Below are 12,627 nucleotides of genomic sequence, written 5' to 3'. Positions count from 1 at the left end.
CAGCCACAGCTTTGCCTCCCTCTTGCTGTCCTGCGGTGTGTGAAGCATGGAAACAATAAGGAAAACAAACTGAGTGTGGAGTCTTTTGTGTTGGTCACAAAACGGGGGCAAACATAAGCTTCCGTGTTCTCCCCAGGGAAGGAATTGCACAGGAGGCTATCAGTCACTGCAAACAATCCTTTGTCCTCAGGAAAACAGTTGCAGGAAATGTCTTGTCAGACCTTGTGGACATGGATGCTCTCTCTTTTATTTCATTCTTTCCCAGCATGGAGAGCAATGTCAGTTTTTCTTTCCTGTCTCTCTTTGCAGGATTCCTTTTAATCTATGAGCCTGGGAAGGAACCTCAGTGATAGGAGGGACGGTTGGCTCTGGGAGTGGTAAGCTTGCATCCAATCCCAGCTCTGTCACTTGCTGGCTTGTGTGACCTTGGTTAAGTCACTGTCTCTTTAACCTCTGTTTCCTCACCTGTAAACCACGATGATAATAGTACATCTCCTAGGGGTTTGATATGAGAATTAAGTGTGCTAGTCCATCGCACAGACTCAGATTTCCATAGGCAGGCACCATGCATGAGAGAAGTCCAGGTGCAGGGCAGCTGGGAGCGGTGGGGTCTTCAGTAAACCTGAGACTCCAAGCCCCTGCAGAAGGAGCAGCTGCTGGTTAGCATCAATTGATCCAGGACATTAAGGAATGCAAGTCCAGCACTACCAGATTTTTCACATTTTCGAGAAAAATGCAGGAAGTCAGCTCCATTTATAAATGCTGGGAATTAATAACATTTTAAGAACCATTCTATGTGACCTTGGGCAAGTTCCTTAATATCTATAAGTTTCTGTTTCTTCATCAGTAAAATGGAGGTAGGAACACACCTCATGAGTGATCTTATCAATTTACATAAATTACTTCACTTATTATCGACCTCAGTGTATGAAGTTAGGTATTACTGTTACCCCTCATTTTAAAGATAAGAAAACGGAGTCACAGAGAAGCTATGTAAATTGCCCAGGATCATATCGCTAATATGTCACAGTGTAGGTGTGAGGCTTTAAAGTGAGAAAATGCATGAAAAGTGGTCAATAAATATTAGCTATTTTTGTATCATTGTTGTTACTAGCATTAATATCAGAAAATAGTTGTTCTCACATTTAGTCCTGAGGGAGATTAGATAGGAAAGAAGGGAGGCGGGACCCTAGGACCTGTAACAAAAAGTTCCTTTTGTCTGGCACACAGCTAGCTCCTGCACCCTTAGCGCTCAGGTCGGAACTTAAAAAGAACCAATGAAAAGTGCAGCTCATCAGTCCCTTATTAGCATAGCCAGAGGGGGATGCCCCCCCTCCCCAAGTCCTTGTAATGCAAAAATCCCAACCTCAGAGGGATTCCCCTTCTTTGGAGAACACCTGAACTCATGCCCTTCAAGCATGTACTCGCATTATGCATTAAACTTTGGGGCTGTACACATTGCCTAGCCCTCAAATTCCCTCCTGCAGCTGAGTCAAGAACCTTCACAGCGTCTTGGAGAACTTCCGGGGCCCTCAGGCATGAGGAACTCCGCAGGCTCTCCAGCATCAAGCCTAGAACTCCTGGGCACCATCCCTGGTTGAGGTTTTGACTTCTCTGAGAACTCCTGGGGCTCTCCAGCGTAAGTCCATTGCCCAAAAGAGGTTGCCACAGTGTTCCCGATTTGCAATGAATGGAGGTGACCTAGAGGCACGATGACTGAGGAATGGAAGGGGGAACTGTGTTGGTTACAGACAGTGGACTGCTGAGCAGCTGCAAGAAGAAAGGAAGTGGTGACGCATTCAACTAGGTGCATGAACCTTAAGGAAAGTATGTTGAATGGAATTTCAGGAACAAAAGGGCAAATGTTATCATGCCTCATTCGTATGGGCTCACTATAAAATACAAACTCAGAGAATTGAAGTTGAGAGCATGGGTCATCAGGTTGAGGCCTATTGTGAAAAGGTCATAGATTGTAAACTCTTATAGCAGTCACGGATATTTAGGGAGTTGTAACCGATACTTCTAAATTCTAAGGTGCTCAGCTATTTGTTTATAACCTGGTTGTTCCCTGAAACTTTGGGTATTTATGCAACACCTGAGACTCAGAATTAAAGCACTATAGCCATAAAAGTCAGCAGTACCCCATTCAGCAACTGTTTAAAAAGCTAAAAAGTGATCAGACTTTGTCTAGAGGTAGGAATGAAGCTGGTCTGAATAGGACTAAGGAAAAACAAAATACTGAGTAAAGGATGACATGGCCTGTATTTTCAAACTTCAACCTCTGTGTGAGACCAAAGGGAGAGATTTTCATTTAGGGCAAAGTTTATTTTGGTGTAGCATATTATCTCATTTAAGTTGTATGGTCTGTTTACTTGAACACCATAATTACATGGAATCTTGAATACAGCGTGAGATCTTGTTAGTGTGATGCCCTGATATATATCGGAGTAATTTAGGCAGAGAATAAAAACTTAATGCAAAGTCCCCTTGAGGGACTGGGGAGAAAGGAGGAAATATTCAACTTCCTCATGTGGGTAATTCCTGATACTTTTGCAAGCACTGAGGACTTGCAATTCAGTAGGTTGAGCCCTCAATCTTGGGGCTGTCCCCTATGAAGCTTATTCCTACAAAGGAGAAGCTAAGCCTACTGGTAATTATGCCTAAGAAACATCTGCAGAGAACCTCTTTTGTTGCTCAGGAGTGGCCTCTCTCTCTAAGCCAACTCGTCATGGTAACTCACTGCCATACCCCCACCCCTATGTGGGACGTGACTCCCAGGGATGGGCTGCGACCTCAACATCGTGGGATCGAGAAAGCCTTCTTGACCAAAAGGGGGAACAGAAAAATGAAACAAAGTCTCAGTGGTGAAAGATTTCAAACAGAATCAAGAGGTTATCCTGGAGGTCATTCTTATACATTATATAGATATCCCTTTTTAGTTTATGGTGTATTAGAGTGACTAGGGGGAAGTTCCTGAAACTGTTGAACTGTGTTCCAGTAGTCTTAATTCTTCAACAGAACTGTATAACTATACAGGTTTTACAGTGTGACTGTATGATTGTGAAAACCTTGTGTCTGATGCTACTTTTATCTAAGGTATGGACAGATGAGTTAAAAAAAAAAGGATAAAAAATACATAAATAATAAGGGGAGATAAAGGGTAAACATTAACTAGATTGAAATACTGTTGGTTAATGAGAGGGAGGGGGGTAAAAGGTAGGGAACATATGAGTTCTTTGCGTTTCACTTTCTAGAATAATAAATAATAAGGGGAGATAAAGGGTAAACATTAACTAGATTGAAATACTGTTGGTTAATGAGAGGGAGGGGTTAAAAGGTAGGGAATATATGAGTTCTTTGTGTTTCTCTTTCTAGAATAATGCACATGTTCTAAAAATGATCGTGGTGAAGAATACACAACTATATGGTGATATTGTGAGCCACTGATTGTATAATATGGCTGGACTGTATGTATGTGCAGATTTATCAATAAAAATATTTTTTTTTTTACAAAAAGAGGAGTCTGGATGCCTCTTACCCTAGATGTAACCAAAAGGATTAAAATAACAGATGGATAATACGGTGAAGCTCCCTGTAAGGCAATTTATAATATCGATATCATTTGATTCTGTGACACTAGGGATATTTTTTGGAGAAGGTGCCTTTTCCTCCACCCTTCATATTGTGCTGTTTAAGTAGTAAGTTTCCTCAACTGATGTTTATGCCTGACCCTTTCAAAAAATAAAGTGACCATGGCAGGAAAAAAAAAAAAAAAGAAGGCACGAGACTTTGATCCAGCCGACAGGGATCACAAATGGTGTAAATTAGGTGGCACATATGTTTTCAGCTGTCTCTTGGGTGTTTTAATGGTTTATTTCACACAGCCATTGGGCCTTCTTGCCAATGGGTTTCCTTGGGGTGATGACTGGTATCAGATCCCTGGTGCAACCAACAGATTCTCATCTTAGGGTGACCAAGCCAGTCATAACCAGTAATTTACAGTTTGAGTTCTGAAATCAAGTCAGTTTTGCTCTTCATCAAGAAGGCTGTAAAAATGGGTGTCAGGCAGCCTTGAAAAGCAGTTGACATGGGAGTGGAGAGCTTGCAAAGCCTTGGAGAGGGGCCAAGGAGTTAGAGGAGAGCTGAAGCAGAAGGTGGAGGAGGCCGGCCTTTGTCCATGGCTGTGGTCAGAGCTGACTTGCCTTGCACTTGGAACTGCTCAGAACAAGTTCCAACCCTGTGGGAAAGTAGATGTGGCTGACAGTGGCATATATAAGACAGAGAATGGGCTTTGGGGGTCAGGTTGAAATGGATTTGTATTTCAGCTGTGCAGCTTTCTAGCTATAGAACTCTAGGGAATTAGGCTCCATTCCCTGAGACCCAGTTTTCTCTCCTGTAAAATGGGCACATAACTGAACTCATTCACTGAGCCTGGTTTGAGCTCAGTGAATAGAGGGTAATACTTTTTCAGGCTGATTCTTATCCACTCCAAGTTTGGCACAGAGGAAGTTCTCAGGGTGTATTGACTCAATTGCATGGTGGATTAATGTGTTCCTCAGGAAACAGATGGCATCCTCAAACTGGATAATTTGAGGAGAGTTTAATAAAAAAAAATTAATGACACTAAAACATATTAAGTCATAAAATAGCCATTAAAATTATGCATACATGGACTATTTACAAAGATGAGGGAAGGGTGTAGGGAAACCAACATGGGACAGTGCTGTATGCTGGGGCATTTACAGGTGGAAGCAGTTGCCACCTTGATGTAAATAAGATTATGGTACCTGTGCTTGACTTCGCAATGCAGTAGGAAGAGTGTACACCCTACCCCATGAATTTAGAGCTTGGTCATGTGCCTTGCTTAGGCCTGGAGAATGTGATGTCGGCTGTAATATGAACGAGGTTAGATATGGGCGTGCAGGCCATGGCTCGCCCTCTTGTGCTTCTATAATTTGCTTCAAGAAAAACATGCTCTAGATGTCTGATGGGCCCTGAATGAGGCTGTGGAGCAGATCGGAACCTAAGCAGCAATCTAGACTGAGTTCTGCTGAGCCCAGTAGAGCCAAAGCCCACTTTCAGACCCCAAATGTTGGCTCTTGTCCACTGAAATTTTGAGGTTGTTTGTTATACTGTAAAACTAACTAATCCTCACCTCTAGATGGGAGGGAGATGAGACAAGGGGAAGTGCAGCTTCTGGAGTGAAATGCTTAACAGGAGCTTTGGCCTCAGTGAGGGGCTCCAGATGGCTCAGCCTTACTTGCTTCCCTCCCTTCTATCTCCTGCTGGTACCTCCCATCCATTGGTTGAACTTGATGTCAGGAATAAGGACGCCACTGAGGGATCTGGGAAAAATCAGCATCCCAGAGCAGGGGTGGAGAAAAGCAGAGCATGGATGTCTTAGGGCAAATGGAAATTATCCAGACAATTTAAAAGGAAGGAGGGTGGGTGGTACTTTTGTGCCCAGGACCTCATCTATAGCCCTTTGGGTATTTTCTTCCCAACTCTTTCCTTAGCCTTCCTGCTTTTACCTTGTCCTGGCTGGGTATTGGGAACATTCTTTGGGATCTGAAGCTCCATGGAGTTAGTCTGCAGGGCTTAATTGTTATGATTATTTCAGAATTTTCCCCTTTACCATCCATCAGCCAAACGGGAAGTGTTCCCAGGATTATTGTGGCTGAGGGGGAGATTCAGGGAACATTTTCTTCATTTAACTTCCTCCTTCTGTTGCCTCTCAACATCTTCACAACCCGTGTGGGCCACTGTATTGTTCACAAGAGTCCTGCCTCCAACTCGTCCTCAATAATTTTCTGGCCAGTCAAGGGACCTGGGCTTCCTTTTTCTTGGACAGAAGCAGTTTAGCCCAAAAGTACAGAGCGAGAGATTTGAGTGGTTTTAAAGCTCAGCGGGTCTGTTAACAGCTGGGCGATCCTGAGTAGGTGACCTCACCTGAGCTTCTGAGCCAGCGGAGAAATTATCAGCATGCATTATCATACCCATTTCAAAAGCCACTTTGAAAATTCCACAGGATATACAGTAAGTCCCTTAGCAGAGCACTTTGCAAATACTTAATAAATTATAATTGCTATTATACGTTCCCTAAATAAGGTCAGAAGCATGTGGCACTGGGATGGGGCTGGGATTGGCATGGAATGCTCTACTTGATGCCACAGCATCTGGCTTTCCATCCATGAAGCTGAGAGAGCTATGCCAGCCTACTGTCAGCACTCTCCCATTGGCTGTTGGAAGCAAACCTCCCTGCCTTTTTAGGTGGGCAGTTGCAGAGGCACCCCTCACCATTCCAGGGGCCCTGGTCACACCCAGAAGGGCATTTATCCTGAAAATAGCCTGTGGGTGGGCCTCATTCAGCTCACTCCCTCCTGGAGAAACTGGGGTTTGCCAATCCCTGTAATATGCTGGGGAGTTTGGATTCTGGAGGCAGAACGTACAGAGTTATATGCAGGACAGTTGAGTATTGTTAGGTGAAAAAAATATGTGTGTTTTATTGTTTTTTATTTAGAAATTAGGCATGGTTTAAGGTTATATGTGTAGCTGCCAAGTTGACAAGGGGTGAACTGTTATGGTCAGGTTCATGTGTCAATTTGGCCAAGTGGTGGTACCTGTTTGTCTGGTTGGGCAAGTGCTGGCCTGTCTTTTGCTATGAGGACATTTCATAGAATTAAATCATGAGCACATCAGCTGTATCCACAGCTGATTCCATTTGTAATCAGCCAAGGGGGAGTGTCTTCTGCAATGAGTGACGCTTAATCTAATCACTACAAACCTTCATTCCTGAAGTTTCAGAGCCATTAGTAGTTCTGCCTGGATTGGGTTGTTGCCGTTTTCCATTGATTTTAATGTACAGGGCATGGTAGTAGTAAAAGATGCCCTGGGGGATCGCCTATATTCCAAGAAAACTCTTCTTTACCCCCATTGTGTAGTTGCAGTCCTGTTTCCCCCTATAGGGTCAATCACCCCAGCCAATAATGTAATCCCCTTCTTGGCTTGTTGATCCAGGGGCATGAGTAGTCCAAAGTGACCATGTCGCAGTCTTAGATTCCAGTTCAGTGGAATCGTTGTTTCTCCTGGTAGAAGCACTCCTCCTTTGGAACTAAAACCTGTAGCCCAGCAGAGCTCAGGGGCGCAGGGACAGGAAGCAAAAATTTTCCTAGTGGAACCCTAAGGGTAATAGTGACTGGTGCCACTCCCATTTCCACCCCCTTGATTCCTGGACCCATGGATCCTGGCTATGGGAGAAACAGCACCATATAGTGGATGCTGATTCAGAATATACACAGCTTCCTGGAGAACATTACCCCAGCCTTCAAGGTATTGCCACCTAGTTGGCACAGTAATTGAGTTTTTAAAAGGCCATGCCACCGTTCTGTCAATCCAGCTGCTTCTGGATGATGCGGAACATGGTAAGACCAGAGAATTCAATGAGCATGTGCCCATTCCTGCACTTCATTTGCTGTGAAGTGTGTTACCTGATCAGAAGCAATGCTGTGTGGAATACCATGACGATGGATTGGGCATTCTGTAGGCCCACAGATGGTAGTTTTGGCAGAAGCATTGCATGCAGGGAAAGCGAACCCATATCCAGAGTATGTGTCTATTTCAGTTAGAACAAATTACTTCCCCTTCCATGAAGGGAGTGGTCCAATGTAATCAACCTGCCACCATGTAGCTGGCTGGTCACCTCTGGGAATGGTGTCATATCGGGGACTGAGTGTGGGTCTCTGCTGCTGGTAGATTGGGCACTCAGCAGTGGCTGTAGCCATGTCAGCCTTGGTGAGTGGAAGTCCATGTTGCTGAGCCCATGCATAACCTCCATCCCTACCACCATGGCCACTTTGTTCATGAGCCCATTGGGCAATGACAGGAGTTGCTGGGGAAAGAGGCTGACTGGTATCCACAGAATGGGTCATCTTATCCACTTGAGTATTAAAACCTTCCTCTGCTGAAGTCACCCTCTGGTGTGCATTCACATGGGACACAACTATCTTCATGTTTTTAGCCCACTCAGAAAGGTCTATCCACATACTTCTTCCCCAGACCTCTTTGTCACCAATTTTCCAATTATGGTGTTTCCAAGTTCCTGACCATCCAGCCAAACCATTAGCAACAGCCCACGAGTCAGTATACAAACTCACCTCTGGCTAGTTCTCCTTCCAAACAGAATGAAGCACTGCTCAAAGTTCTGCCCACTGGGAGGATTTCCTTTCATCACTGTCCTTCAATGACACCCCAGAAAGGGGTTGTAGTGCTGCAGCTGTCCACTCTCGGGTGGTACCTGCATATCGGGCTGAACCATCTGTAAACCAGCCCCAAGTTTTCTCTTCCTCAGTCATTCACTGTAAGGAACTCCCCAAGAGGCTATAGCTCTGGTGTGAGAAAGAGAAAATAATGTGGCAGGAGTGGAGACGATGGGCATTTGGGCCATTTCTTCATGTAACTTATTTGTGCCTTCTGGACTTGCTCTGGCCCTATCTCATATATACCATTTCCATTTTACAATAGACTGCTGCTGTGCATGCCCAGATTTATGGCTTGGTGGGTCAGACTACACCCAGCTCATGATAGGCAACTCAGGTCTCATGGTAACTTGGTGGCCCATGGTTAAGCTTTCAGTCTCTACTAAGGCCCAGTAGCAGGCCAAAAGCTGTTTCTCAAAAGCAGAGTAGTTATCTGCTGCTCCAAAATTCTAAGGATCTGCTTTGTGATTCTCCTATGGGGCCTGCCAAAGGCTCCAAACAGTGTCTCTATTTGCCACTGATACTTCCAGCACTGTTGGATCTGCTGGATCATACAGCCAAGAGGCAGAGCAGCTTGTACAGCAGCCTGGACCTGTCGCAGAGTCTCCTCTTGCTCAGGTCCCAATTCAAAATTAGCAGCTTTTCTGTTCACTTGATAAATGGGCTGGAGTAGCACACCCAAATGAGGAATATGTTGTCACCAAAATCCAAAGAGACCAACTAGGCATTGTGCCTCTTTTCTGGTCATAGGAGGGACCAGATGCAGCAACTTATCCTTCACCTTAGAAGGGATATCTCAACATGCCCCACACCACTGGACACCTAGAAATTTCACCGAAGTGGAAGGCCCCTGTATTTTTGTTGGATTTATCTCCCATCCCCTGACACACAAATGCCTTACCAATAAGTCTAGAGTAGTTGCTACTTCTTGCTCACTAGGTCCAATCAACATGATATCATCAATATAATGGACCATATGATGTCTTGTGGGAGGGAGAAACCATCAAGTTCCCTGCAGACAGGATTATGACATAGGGCTGGAGAGTTGATATACCCCTGAGGTAGGACAGTGAAAGTATATTGCTGACCTTGCCAGCTGAAAGCAAACTCTTTCTGGTGGCCCTTACTAACAGCTATTGAGATAAAAGCATTTGTCAGATCAATAGCTGCATACCAGGTACCAGGGGATGTATTGATTTGCTCAAGCAATGATACCACAACTGGAGCAGCAGCTGCAATTGGAATTACCACCTGGCTGAGCTTACAATAATCCAGTGTCATCCTTCAAGGCCCATCTGTTTTCTGCACAGGCCAAATAGGAGAGTTGAATGGGGATGTGGTGGGAATCACCACCCCTGCATCCTTTAAGTTCCTAAGAGCGGCAGTAATCTCTGCAATCCCTTCCGGAATCCAGTATTACTTCTTATTTACTATTTTGCTAGGTAAGGGCAGTTCTAGTGGCTTCCACTTGGGCTTTCCCACCATAATAGCCCTCACTGCACGAGTTAGAGAGCAAACATGGGGATTCTGCCAGTTGCTCAGTATGTCTATTCCAATTATACATTCTGGAACTGGGGAAATAACTACAGAATGGGCCCAGGGCCCACTGGACCCACTGTGAGATGGACCTGAGCTAAAACTCCATTGATCACCTGGCCTCCATAAGCCCCCACTCTGACCAGTGGACCAGAGTGACACTTTGGGTCCCCTGGAACTAATGTCACTTCTGAACCAGTGTCTAATAATCCCCGAAATATCTGATCATTTCCTTTTCCCCAATGCACAGTTACTCTGGTAAAAGGCCGTCAGTCTCCTTGGGGAAGGCTTGGAGGAAGATTAATAGTATAAATTTGTGGCAGTATAACAGGGTTCTCCCCCAAAGGGACCTGGTCACCCCTTCATTCAAGGGGCTCTGGGTCTGTAAACTGTCTCAAGTCTGGACATTGATCAAGGGGCCGTGACTCTGTGTTAGTGTAATTCAGGTTAGACTTCTGTTCACTTGACCTAGAACTCTTTTGTTTATACAGCTTGAGCAAGAATTTAGTAGACTGCCCTTCTATTGTATTTCTAGGTACCCCATGATTTACTAGCCAATGCCACAAATCTGTGAGTCAGATTATTTTGACTCCTGCTTTGAGTTTGCTGTCTATTATAATAGCCACATCTACCCTGTCTTTGGCGATTAAGTGCTGACACCTGGCTTCTGCCAACTTGGGATCCAGTCATCCCCATTGTGTTTAAGGATTCCAGCTCAGTGACAGCAGCTCTTACGGTAATATCTGACCTACAGAGAAGTGCAACTACAGAGCTCTTCAGGGATGATGGCGCTAGTCTCACAAATTTATTTCTCACTGTTCTGGTAAAAGGTGCATCCTCCGGACATTCCTGGGGTGTAAGAGCAGGCTTTGCATGATAAATCCACTCTAACATTCCAATCTCTCCATTCCTGGGGTGTAAGAACAGGCTTTGCATGATAAATCCACTCTAACATTCTAATCTCTCTAAGCCTCTGGATCCCCTCATCTACATTATACCATGGCAGTTCTGTCATTTCAACCTCAGGTAATGTCAGCCACCGTTTGATCCGTGTTTCAACCAACCATCCAAACAAACTGTTAATACCTTTTATAACCCCTCGAGCTATAACATTGAATGCAGAATCTCTGCTTAGTGGGCCCACATCAATAAATTCAGCCCGATCCAGCCTTATATTCCTCCCACCATTATCACACACCCTTAAAACCCATTGCCACACATATTCCCCTGATTTCTGTCTATATAAATTGGAAAACTCACAGAGTTCTTTTGGAGTATAACGTACCTGCTCATGTGTGATACTTTGTACCTCATCTTTAGGGGCCTGTTGGGACTTTAGTCTGGTTATAGGTCTGGAAGAAGTGAGGGGTGGTGGGGGTAGGTCACGAAAGAATTAGAAATATCCTCCAAGCCATTTGCTTCAGGGCATTCATTTGCAGTTTCATCTGGCGAAACAGGATTACTCACTCTAGGGCTAACCCCTTCCAGGGGAGGTTAGATGGCCAACTCCTCAAGGCAGGCTGGAGGTGGGGGTGGCTGTGTCCTCAGGGCAGACTATTACAGGGTTATCTAGAGAAGACTCAGCATGATCTAGGGTTTCAACCACACCCCTGACATCATTATCAATCCACATGTCACCATTCCATTTTTCAGGGTCCCACTCCTTTCCAATCAATGCCCTCATCTTAATGGCAGACACCATGCAACATTGAGATTTCAGTTTACGTTATAAAGTTGCTACTCTAACAATAAGATTCTGAGTCTGATTTTCATAGATCTCAAGTCTACAGGCCACAGGAAATATGATTTTCCTTCAGGATACTCATAGAAATTTCTACATCTGTCAGCGCTTAAGCTTCTCGTTTGGCACCTTAAGCCCAACCCTTTCACCCCTTAATATATCCAGTGTATCTAACAACAACCAGCCAACATCTCTATACCTCTTATTTCCACAAAACTCCATAAAGGTGTCAAGCGGTTCTGCCCCCATAAGGCTCGCGACTTGCTGTTTTGTCGGCTGCCCCACCCAGGTCTCTCACCTCCGCAGGCGCACAGGGAGGTCCGCGAGCAGCCATTAGGCTCGGCCAGGGAAACTTGTAACAGTTGGCGCTGCGGCCGCCTCGTGCTGCGTTTAAGTCCCGCCCCTCGGAAGGCGGGGGCCCGTCCAGGGGCCTCGCGTGTCAGTCAGGCTGACCACCCCCGCGCTGCCTGTCCCGTCCTGCCCCGCGACTGCGCGAAGAAGCCCTTAAGGGAGCAGCAGGGGTCGGCGCCTGACGCAGGCTAGCTGCTCTGCTGCATAGATTCATGCTGTGGGTCTCTGGGGAGCTGCGGAGCCAGGCCTGAGGTCAGTTTGGCGCAGGGGCAGAACCTCTTGCTTCCGGCGCTGCGTGGGGCGGACCGGGGCGCTGCGTGGGGCAGACCGGGGCAGGGCGCGCGAAGGGGGTTGGCCTGACTTTGCAGCCGACAAAACAGCAGAGCCTTAAATGGGGGCAGAACCTGTTGGTCTCCGTGCCGGGAAACTTCTCACAGTCGAAGCTGCAGCTGCCTCGTGCTGAGTGCAAGTCCCGCCCCTCGGAAGGCGGGGGTCGTCCTGGGCTCTCTCGTGTCAGTCAGGTGGAACCCCTCGCAGGCCGTTCCCCACTGCCCCCCAGCGCGGAGATCAAGAGGTTGTGTCCCCCGCGCCAAACTGACATCACGGCCTGGCACTTCTGCTCCCTGGAGACTCACACGCAGGAATCAGTGCTTCAGAGCAGCTAGCCGGCCTCAGGCACCCGCCGTACGCGGCCCCTTTAAGGGCGTCTCCTCGCCGCCTGCGGCGGGGCAGGGCCCGAGAGGG

The 12,627-nt window shown here is 46.1% G+C and overlaps 1 long non-coding RNA gene across 3 annotated transcripts in view; it reads right to left on the bottom strand.

The window, feature by feature from the left end:
* The window catches only part of LOC143683789 (uncharacterized), a 94,161-nt gene extending 82,161 nt beyond the window's left edge, over positions 1 to 12,000 (bottom strand). For all 3 annotated transcript variants that reach the window (XR_013175654.1, XR_013175653.1, XR_013175655.1), the window contains exon 1: positions 11,732 to 12,000. This is a non-coding gene — a long non-coding RNA (uncharacterized LOC143683789). The remainder of the gene's footprint in view (positions 1 to 11,731) is intronic.
* Between the last annotated feature and the right edge of the window lie 627 nt (positions 12,001 to 12,627).

The sequence above is a fragment of the Tamandua tetradactyla genome, chromosome 5 (assembly GCF_023851605.1).
Source record: "Tamandua tetradactyla isolate mTamTet1 chromosome 5, mTamTet1.pri, whole genome shotgun sequence".
NCBI lineage: Eukaryota > Metazoa > Chordata > Mammalia > Pilosa > Myrmecophagidae > Tamandua > Tamandua tetradactyla.
Note: the sequence above shows the minus strand (reverse complement) of the source record. Positions and strands in the feature narration are given on the sequence as shown.